Source organism: Piliocolobus tephrosceles, chromosome 21 (assembly GCF_002776525.5).
Source record: "Piliocolobus tephrosceles isolate RC106 chromosome 21, ASM277652v3, whole genome shotgun sequence".
NCBI classification, from domain to species: Eukaryota; Metazoa; Chordata; class Mammalia; order Primates; family Cercopithecidae; genus Piliocolobus; species Piliocolobus tephrosceles.
In genome coordinates, this window is record NC_045454.1 from 2,620,895 (window position 1) to 2,631,920 (window position 11,026).

The window sequence follows — 11,026 nt, forward strand, 5'->3', positions numbered from 1 at the left end:
CTCCCTCTCCCCCCTCCCCCCTCCCTCTCCCTCTCCTCTCGAGGCCGGCTGCTGCGCATCGATTTCGCTGCTCTATTTTTTTTTTTGAGACGGAGTCTCGTTCTGTCACCCAGGCTGGAGTGCAGTGGTGTGATCTCAGCTCACGGGAAGCTCCGCCTCCCAGGTTCACGCCCTTCTCCTGCCCCAGCCTCCCGAGTAACTGGGACTACAGGCGCCGCCACCACGCCTGGCTAATGTTTTGCCTGGAGAAGGGGTTTCACCGTGTTAGCCAGGATGGTGGCTGCTCTATTCTTTTCCAGCTACTTCACACCCGGACTTGTGTGGCAGCCTCCCAGAGGTTTTCCGCAGGTCTCCCACCCGCACCACCCACACCCTCCCCGTCAGAGCCGGATTCCTTGGAGGCACCAGCACAGCCACGGCAGAGACAGCTCACGGCCCCAGTCACTACACTCGACTTTCCGAGAGGGTGAGAGAGAGGGACTTCGCCTACTGTCAGGGTGTGGTGTGTTGTGGGGACTGCGGGGCACAGCCGGCAGGACTTGGTGCCTGGCACATCTTCAGATCCTTATGCAAAGGCTGCTGGGTCTTAGGGCAGCCGAGTAACTGAGAATTGTTTAAAAGACAAACGAAACAGTCTTCTGGCCAAAAGCCTCACACACCTAAAAAGTGCACTATGGACTCTGGGTGACAATCAGATGTCCGTGGAGCTTCATCCACTGTCACAAAACGCGCCGCCCTGGAGTGGGAGTTGATAGTGGGGGAGGCTGTGGAGGGGTGCGGGGGGGGATACGGGAAATCTCTGCACCTTCCTCTCAAATTTGTTGCAAACCTAAAACTGCTCTAAAAAAAAAAAGCCCCTGGCCGGGCGCGGTGGCTCACTCCTGTAATCCCTGCACTTTGGGAGGCTGAGGCGGGTGGATCACGAGGTCAGGAGATCGAGACCATCCTGGCTAACACGGTGAAACCCCCGTCTCTACTGAAACATACAAAAAATTAGCCGGGCATGGTGTAGTCCCAGCTACTTGGGAGGCTGAGGCAGGAGAATGACGAAAACCCAGGAGGCGGAGCTTGGTGTGAGCCGAGATGGCGCCACTGCACTCCAGCCTGGGCCATAGAGCAAGACTCTGTCTCAAAAAAATAAACAAATAAATAAAGCCCCTGGTCACTACTTCAGTGGCTGCGGAGGCAGGATCAAGTAAGCCCAGGAGTTTGAGACCAGCCTGGGCAACACGGCAAGACCCTATCTCTTAAAATTTATATACATATAAAACATTAAAAACAAAGCCTTTATGTGGGAAAAAAAAAAAGACACACACACAAAACCACACCCACAGACCACCTTACATTCTGTGACTCCTCTGCTGGGCCAACAGGGCAGGCTGGCCATTTTCCAGAAGGTGTGGATTCTTCCCCGGGGCCTTTGCACCAGACGGTGTGGATCCTCCCTCTGCACACCGCCCCGCCCCCGCCAGGCCTTTGCAGCAGACGGTGCGGATTCTGCTCCCCACCCTGCCAGGGATTTGCACCAGACGGTGTGGATTCTCCCCACCGGCCTTTGCACAGCCCCTTCCTCCCACCTCACCTGCCCTCTCCGTGTACATCTGCTTGGCCCATCTGCCAAGGCTCAGCATCAACAGCACCTCCCCCAGGAAGCTTTCCCTGACTGCTCCCTTCCCTCAGCTCTGTCCTCGCTTATCCAATGACAAAAGATCACACTCATCAAGCCCGGATTAAATCCCAGGTCCTGGGTGCAGGGTGCCCTAAGCACATAAGCTCTGATCCTGGGCCCCGCCATCAGTGAGAGACAGTTCGAGGCCATGAGGCCAGCGCAGAGGCAAGAGGACAATCGCCCTGGGCAGGGCCGGGTGTGATCTGGCCCCACCAGGAACCAGCCACATGACCTGGGCAAGGTGCTTGGGCTACCCGTCCCTCCTGATAAAATAAGACGATGTGTGGCAAGTGCTCACCCAAAAGCCACGGAGGCGCCCAGTAAACGTGGCCTATCACTGTGGTCCCTGCTGTACAGACAAGGAAACTGAGGCTTCCACAAGGGGAGTGGCTGGAGCAATGTCACATAGCCACGGCGAGGCTTTGAAAAACAGAGTGGCTAGGACTATGTCACACAGCCACAGCCAGGCTTCGACAAGCGGAGTGGCTGGGAGCAACGTCGCAGAGCCACAGCGTAGGGGGCTGGAGTCACACCTGAGCCGGCAGGCTGCCAAAGGCAGTTTGTTTCCTTCTAACTCTCGGCCACTGGCATTTGTTCCCTTTAACGTCCACCACTGAGGATGGTCCTGTGCCCCCCAAGGGGATCCGTGTCTTACTCACCTCTACGACACCTACTACAGGTCCCCGTCAGCCCCACAGTGCATCCAGCGGACTGTGCACTTAAGGGCGGGCCTATTTCCAGCAAGGACCCCATGCACAGCAGCCTCAGGAATCCATGGCTCTGACCGGCCAGACCCTGGGCTGAGGCCGGGATAACTTCTGATGCCAGCATTATCCACTGCAAGGCCTGGCACCACGGAGGCCTCGAAACAGGGGAGCCAGATGGGACCCCCATTTAGCACAAGAGAGACGTCCATACTCTATGAGCCCAAAGGGAGAAGGCTCAGGCCAAGGCACAGACAGAACCAGGAAAACTTCACCAAAGACAGCCCCAGGTAGCCAGGTCCCCTGCAGGAACAGACGGGCCCTGGGCCGTCCCACCCGGGCTCAGAGCTTCGGCTGCTTTCTCCGCAGCTGTAAGGTGACAGCTCTGGGCTCCTGGGACAGGGCCACGGACACTGGTGGTGTGACTGTCGAACTCCACACCTCCCCTGCTCTCCCTGATGCTGGGTAAGCATGGATCTCAGCACTCAACTTCCGAGCCGCTTCTGCTTCTCCTACTATGCTGGGGTTCCCCTGAACCAGCCAGCAGCCCTGCATGTAGGAGTCCTCATGGACAGTACACCCCACTGGGCAGGGAGTCCAGCGTCTCCAAGCCAACAACTAACACCTAGACGACTTCGGAACAGCCTTTGTCCCCCCAGACCCCAACCTGGGGGCGGAAGGGGGCGGTCATGATGGTCAAGGGTCTGGGCTCTGGAATCACACGTAGACTTGGGTTCTAAAGCTGCTGGGGGCCTTGGGCCAAGTGCCAACCAGAGCCTCCATCCCATCCCCCTAAAATGGGGGCGACCACCTCCATCCCAGAGCCTTGAGAATTTAGGGCTGTGAGGACCAGGCACTAGGCCAGGTTCCTGCAAAGTGTGCACCAGCAAGTGTTGTCGAATCTGCAGTTTCTCACACCACAGAGGCCCCAGCGCCCAGCAGTCCTCACTAGGCTGAGGGCCTCAGGATGCACCAGAGGATGCATGAACGAGGTTCGGAAAGGCCTGTGAGATATGTCTGAGGATGGGTGTCCTGAGAGCTGTGTAGACTAGTAACAAAAGACCTCCCAGGCAGCCAGGAAGTTGCGGGTGGCCTTGAGCTGTGACTCCTGCCATTCCCTGCCCAGAGCCCATTGTCATTCTCCCTTAAGTAACAGGCTGCTGATAGCTAATCCCTCCTCTTTATCTTTCAAGACATACAACCTCCCCTCACCACACACCCCTCCCTCAAGGTCAGAGCTCCCAGGACCACTCTGGCAAATCTCCCCACCCCTCTCCCCAGTGCAAATGGGTCTCAGCTGCTCTGGGACAAGGACTGTATGATTCCTGCCAGGCTGCCCAGCACAGAGCACCACTCTACCTTGCGCCTGCACAGAGGGGGACTTGAGATCCCTCTCTTCACCCAGGCTGGGCCAGGCACCTCGTCTGGGCCCTCACAGGACAGTGCTGTGCCAAGACCATGTGTGACCTCATGCCCAGCACAGGGCCTGGCCTGTGCAGTTGCCTGGATGGATTACGTTTACTCAGGGAATTATGAACTTGCTCTCCTTTTTAGACAACTGAAGGGAAACTGAACCTGGGAAAAGGGAAGTGACATGTCCAAGGTCACAGAAGTGGAAGAGACAGTGCCAAGGCCAGGGCTCAGGAACGCCTGGCTCCAGAGCCCTTTCCATCTACTTTACACCCATCTGTTGAGGTCTGCGCTGGCTCTAAAACGCAAGCATTAAGAGCCTTCCCGCTGAGGTCAATACTATTATTACCACTTCCACTCTGTCCCGGTGGAAAGTAAGGCACTGAAGTTACTCGTCTAAGGCCACAAAGGTGAGTGGTGGGGCTGGGACTTGAACCCAGGCCTGCCTGGTCCCAGAGCTCTTGGGGAATACAACCCAGTGCCTGCATGCACTCTGGCAGGGCACCAGCAAGGGGCCAGGCCGGGTGACGAGCCCTTCCCATCCCTCAGCTCTGCTGAAGCCTGGATGGATGGATAAGACGTGAGATAAGCAAGCAGGAATCTGATCTGGATGTTCTCTGGGGCTGTGGCGGGAGGACCACAGGGACTGCGCAGAGGCAGGCAGGTGAATGTCAGCAGCCTTTAGCCAAAGAGGCTTACAGTCTTACAGAGGAGCTAAGCCAGGATCAACGCAACTATGCTTCCCGGCGCTGGGACCAATCGGATCCCCAGACGGTTCCTAAGCACTGCCCAACATGGGGCCTGGGACCAGGTAACCGCAAAAAGCAAACCAAGTCATTCCTTCCCTAAAGCCCTGACCATCCCCCGGACTGGGTTGGGTCAAGATGCCTTCCCTGGCTCCCACAGTCCCCAGACCTCTGGATCAGGGGTCTGGTCACCTTGGGTGGCGACTCTGTCGCCGGGGTCTCAGTCTCTGCCTTCCACTCAGACTCCAGGCCCTTGTTCATCTCCCTGCTCCCCGCCTAGTGCACAGCGCAGGGCCTGGCACTGAAAAAGCTTCTGCCTCAACTCACTCGTGCCTTCTGTGTCTGTGGGTCACTTTTCTGTCCGACTCTGCAGGTCCCAGGGGCACTCATCCACATGAATTGGGGTCAGCTCCCTGGACTGGAGGTCGGGGTGGGGTGTCGGGGGGCGGGGCTCCACTCTGATCCACTCGGCACGGGGGAGGGAGGCCTCAGGAACCGCCACCAGGTCCAGACCCCGCCTTCGCCCTGCCCCGTGGGCCACGCGGTGGCTGACCTTGGCCCAGTCACTTCCCCCCCTGGGGACGCGCTTCCTCCCCGCCTGCCGCGCAAGGGCGAATGAATGGGCCTCCTGCCGGCCACAATCCCCGTAATTACCCGCCTGATCAAAGGCCACGAACAGCCCGCCCGGGGCAGCAACGGGACCCAGACTGACTCGAAAAGGGGAAGGAAGGGCTGGGGGGGCCGAGGGCTGAGACCGTGCCCTTGGGGCCGCAGTATCCGGCCAGGCCAGCCGGGCCCGCGCGGCCCCTTCCCCCACCTGGGCCTCAACTTCCCCCCGGAGTCGCCACCACTTCCGGCCACGACCGGCGGAGTTGGAACTTCGAGGGAGACCGGACAGCGGCCTCACCCCCGAGGGCCCGCAGGAGAGGGACCCCCACCGAGGCCCCGGCTCCCGCCCCCGCCACGCGCACGCGCGCCCCCCTCCAGCCCCGCTCGCTGCCCGCGGGCCGCCCGGGCGCGCGTCCCCTCCCACCGCCCTTCGGCGCGCACGCGCAATCCCCCCGCCCGCGTCACCCCGGCCGCGCGCCCACTCACGCCCCCCCAGCAGCGCGCACGCGCGCCCGCCGCCCAGTCGCGCTAGCCCTCCAGTCTCCCCACCCACCCCCAGCCCAAGCCCAGATTCCTGAAGCGCGCGCCCTCCTGGCCCCCAGCGCACCGCACCTGCCCCCGCCCCTCACCTCCTTGGTCCCGGGGCCGCCGCACCGCACTCCTCCTCCTCTCTCCTGCCTCGCGGATGGTAGCAGCGGCTGCAGCGGCGACTCAGACCCTGGGGTCAGGGGGACGGGCGCCCAGGCCGGAAGTGACCTTCCCGGCCGCTTCCGCCCGCGCCGCTCCCCCCTGTTCCCTGCTCCCGCCCCCCGGGCAGCCACCCTGTCCTCGCCGCTCTAGGAAGGCGAGCCCGCTACCCCGGCGGCCGCCCCCAGCTCTATGGTGCCGGGCGGGCGCCTGAGGGAGCCACTTCCGGAAGTGTCTAGGACGCAGGTCCTCCGTCCATGCTCTATGGCGCCCCGCGCCGAGGGGCTTCGGCCCCGCCCCCTTCCCGGAGAGGAGGTGCGGGCTGGGCCCGTTAGGCGGAGACTTCCGGGTGTCTAGGGCGGCACCCCCCCCGCCCCACCCGGGCTCCTCGCGCCTGCGCGGCCGGCTCCCCGCGCCTGCCGTGGGGAGAGAGTGAAGTGGCGTAGAGGGACGCTCGTGCCACCCCGGGTCCTCCTGCCATCTCTATCATGGTAACCCCTTCTTTGCCGCAGCTTCTCCCAGTGGCCCGAGTCCTGATGCTCAAAGGGCTCCGCCCCCTGCGACACCGGGTTCCTTAGTTATTGGACAGAGACTGCCGCGCTTCAGGTGCCATAGCCTCAGTTTCCTTCTTTCTGAAGTAATAAAAATACACTGTGCGCCTCCAAGTGCTTCACACGCTCTAGGTCCTAGTCCTAACTAGGGCCTCATGATAGGTCCTACCCCCATGTTGCAGGTGAGGGATCAAATCACCTACCAAAAGTCACACATCCGGAATGCCAGAACCTGGACCCGAACCCGTGGAATTTGGCTCCAAATTCGTGTATTTAACCCTTGACTGTACACACTGCCTCCTGTTATAGCCCTGAGAATACGCTACTTCCCCTGCACTAGGTAGGCCCCTAGTAAGCACGCACTGGGTGTTAGCTGTTTCTGTTAGTATTCTTGCAAAAAACACGTACTTTAAAATAATTGTCCAAACCGTAGTGTCCTTGCAGGCTGGTCCTTCTGGTCCCTCCTCTGTTCTGTACTTGGCTGACTCTCACCTAAGTGGCAGATGACTTATCGTTTATAATTGTTTTATTATCCTTACTGGGAGTCAGAAAGATAGGAAGCTATAATTTCACTTGTGGAATAACACCTTTCTCAGCCTCAATTTATCATCTGTGGAATGAGAAAAAATAAGATAACCTGCGAGGTAATATGTGTAAGAGCTGCTTAGTTCAATACCTGGAGCATAGTAAGCTCACAAAAATGATGGTGGTTATTATTACTTATTAGCAGTGTTATATATAAGTCTATTGCTGTGGCCACTGTATACCCTCAAATCTCAGTCAGCATCAATCATAAGAAGTGCATTATTGATTTAATAGTATCTTTCCATGGGGTGGGGGGAACAGTGCTGTGTTAAGTGTGTGTGTCAATAGGAGGGTGTCTGTGTCTCTCCTTCAGAAATATCACAAAGGTAAATTTTTTTTTTTTTTTTTTTTTGAGACGGAGTCTCGCTCTGTCACCCAGGCTGGAGTGCAGTGGCTGGATCTCAGCTCACTGCAAGCTCCGCCTCCCGGGTTCGCGCCATTCTCCTGCCTCAGCCTCCTGAGTAGCTGGGACTACAGGCGCCCGCCACCTCGCCCGGCTAGTTTTTTGTATTTTTTAGTAGAGACGGGGTTTCACCGTGTTAGCCAGGATGGTCTCGATCTCCTGACCTCGTGATCCGCCCGTCTCGGCCTCCCAAAGTACTGGGATTACAGGCTTGAGCCACCGCGCCCGGCCACAAAGTTAAATTTTTAAATATATCTTAGAACAGAAGGCAGTGTGGCCGGGTGTGGTGGCTGATGCCTGTAATCTCAACGCTTTGGGAGGCAGAGGCAGACGTCAGGAGGTCAGGAGTTCAACACCAACCTGGCCAACATGGTGAAACCCCATCTCTACTAAAAGTACAAAAATGAGCCAGGTGTGGTGGCGGACACCTGTAAACCCAGCTACTCAGGAGGCTGGGGCAGGAGAATGGCTTGAACCTGGGAGGCGGAGGTTGCAGTGAGCTGAGATCACACCACTGCACTCCTGCCTGGGCGACAGAATGGGACTCCGTCTCAAAAAAAAGAAAGAAGAGAGGGAAGTGCTATTATAATAGCAATGGAAACAAATTATTAAGGGTACGAACTCTACACGAGGAAACCTGTTTATAAGAAAAGTCACGTGCTTGTGCTCCTCTGAATCAGATCATTAAGTGGGTGTCCTGCAGGGACCCGGTTGTGGGTAGGCACAGCCTCCTCCCTGTCCAGTCCATTCCCCTTCTTCGCTGGCCAAATTAACAACTTAACGGCGAGATCTGGAACAGCTACATCGGCACACCAGATGGAAGCCAACGCTGAGGATGGCGGAGAAACAAGACCCAAGGAGCCAGCTAGACACTGGATGGCTTCGTGAAAGAGGCTCCGTGCCAGCTGAGATTCTACATGAGAGAAATCACCTTCGAACTCACTGAAACCACTGGTAATCCTGAGTCTCTCCCTTAAGACAACCCAACCAATACCGGGACGTTTCCCAAACATGGGATGGGTTGCAGCAGACATGGCTAATGCACAATCAACATCTGTTCTTCCCTTCTGCAGTACAAAGTCACTCCTGGGATGCTGCTTCCCATCCCTGGAATCCCTTCTCCACTCCTCTTGGCATCTAAGTGTGGCCTTGTGATTGGTTCTCACCAGTGGGATGGGATGGAAGCAATACAGGCCTCTTCCAGGTCAATGCTCTTAAGAAACATGTATGTTGGCCAGGCACAGTGGCTCACGCCTGTAATCCCAGCACTTTGGGGGCCAAGACGGGCAGATCAGCTGAGGCCAGGAGTTCGAGAGCAGCCTGGCCAACATGGCGAAACCCTATCTCTACTGAAAGTACAAAAATTAGCCTGGTATGGTGGGCGCCTGTAATCCCAGCTACTCCGGAAGCTGAGGCAAGAGAATTGCTTGAACCCAGGAGGCGGAGGTTGCAGTGAGCCGAGATCGCACCCCTGCACTCCAGCCTGGGCGAAAGAGTGAGACTCTGTTTCAAAAAAATAAAAAAAAAAAAGAAACAGGTATGCCTGCTTCCTGCTCTTTCAAGGTCCTAAAGAGAGAGGGGAGCCCCCAAAAAACCTGGGTCCCTGAATGACCACCTTGTGGAAACACATCCTGTCGCCTAACACCAGATTGCTACATGATCAAGAAATACACATCCAACTTGTACACCCAGTGCTCACAGCAGCATTATTCACAATAGCTGAGAGGCGGAAGCAACTGAGTGTCCGTTGTCGGATGGTCAGATAAACAAAATGTGGCACATAAATGCAATGGAATAGACCAGGCGCGGTGGCTCAGGCCCGTAAACCCAGCACTTCCGGGGGGCAAGGCGGTCGAATCACCTGAGGTCAAGAGTGTACGACCAGCCTGGCCAACATGGTGAAATCCTGTCTCTGCTAAAAATACAAAAATTAGCCAGGCATGGTGGCAGGCGCCTATAATCCTAGCTACTCAGGGAGGCTGAGGCAGGAGAACCACTTGAACCTGGAGGCGCAGGCTGCATTGAGCCGAGATCGTACCACTGCACTCCAGCCTGGGCAACAGAGCCAGACTTTCTGTCTCAAAAAATGAAAATAAAAATAAAAATAAATAAATACAATGGAATATTTTGTAGCCTTAAAAAGAAAGAAAATTCTGACACACGCTACAACATGGATGAACCTTGAGGACATTATGCTAAGAGAAACAAGCCAGTCACACAAGAACACATACTTTATGATTCCACTTATATGAGGGACCTAGAGAAGTCAAATTCTTAGAGACAGGAAGTAGAATGGGGGTTGCCAGGGGCTAGGGGGAGGGTAATGGGATGTTAGTGTTTATTGGAGACAGAGTTTCGGTTTTGCAAGATGAAAAGAGTTCTGGAAATGGATGGGGGTGATGGGTGCACAAGATGTCAATAGGTTTAACACTACTGAACTGCACAGTTAAAAATAGTTAAGACGTAGCCAGGCGCGGTGGCCCATGCCTGTAATCCCTGCACTTTGGGAGGCCTAGTCCTCCTGGCTGAAGTCAGGATGTCGAGACCAGTCTGGCCAACATGGTGAAACCCTGTTTCTACTAAAACTACAAAAATCAGCCTCCTGGCTGAGGTCAGGAGGTTGAGACCAGTCTGGCCAACATGATGAAACCCTGTTCTACTAAAAATAGAAAAGTTAGCCGGGCGTGGTGGTGCACGCCTGTAATCCCAGCTACTCGGGAGGCTGAGGCAGGAGAATCGCTTGAACCCAGAAGGCGGAGGTTGCAGTAAGCCGAGATCAGGCCACTGTACTCCAGCCTGGACGACAAGAGTGAAACTCCGTCCCCCCAACACACACACACACAGAGTTAAGATGTTTAATTTTATGTTATATATAGCTACAATTTAAAATGCGTTTAGAGAAAAAAGAAACACCCTTCTAATGTGATGTGCCATTACAACGCGTGGGTTTATTTATTACAGCAGCTTCACCCTTCCCTAATACAGAGTTTTCAGATGCTAGGCAGTAAAAACGCTAAAGCCCCCTTTCAGGGATGTATCAGCATCTAGATGGAATTTAAAGCCTCAAGACTGAATAAAATTGGGGGGGGGGTGGCGAGTACGGAGAGAATCACAAATGGCTCTAACAGCATCATCTCACCCAAGTTGACCAATCACTGGCTACCTCTGGATCCTTCTCTTTGGAGAGTCTGCCTCTCTGGCGTAGATGCCGGGATGTGAGAGGCTGGAAAGCTCAAGGCAGTCTTGTTTCCCACCATGTGGAGGAAGCCAGTCTGCAGGAGGAGAAAATGAAGCCTCCCAGAGAGGTGAGTTGGAGGGAGACAATGTCCCAGCTGAATTCAGTACCAGGCCCTAGGCTCAGGTGCTTCCAGTCTGCCTAACCTTCCTGAGGGCTGGACGTTCCACTTTTCCTTCCTTTGAGTAAGTGAGTCTATACTTCTTCCAGGAAAGCCCCGTTTTGGGTTCCTGCCACTTGTAACCGAAAGAGCCCCGAGTCCCGCCCCCAGCACCCTGGGCATCACAGTCCTCCATCTATGTTGAACGAGTGGTGGAAGACAGGAATAGCCACACTTCTCTGTAGTGATATGGAAGGTCAGAGGTCCTTGGTGCAGGGGCACAGGCAGCAGCTCCTGCTGGGGAGCCCTTTATAACCTCCTCATGGT

At 56.0% G+C, this 11,026-nt stretch overlaps 1 protein-coding gene across 1 annotated transcript in view; it reads right to left on the reverse strand.

The window, feature by feature from the left end:
* The window catches only part of ZNF787 (zinc finger protein 787), a 36,304-nt gene extending 30,131 nt beyond the window's left edge, over window positions 1-6,173 (reverse strand). Inside the window, exon 1 of the mRNA XM_023184355.3 lies at window positions 5,768-6,173. The gene's annotated coding sequence lies outside the window, so the exon portion shown is untranslated. The remainder of the gene's footprint in view (window positions 1-5,767) is intronic.
* Window positions 6,174-11,026: the final 4,853 nt, after the last annotated feature.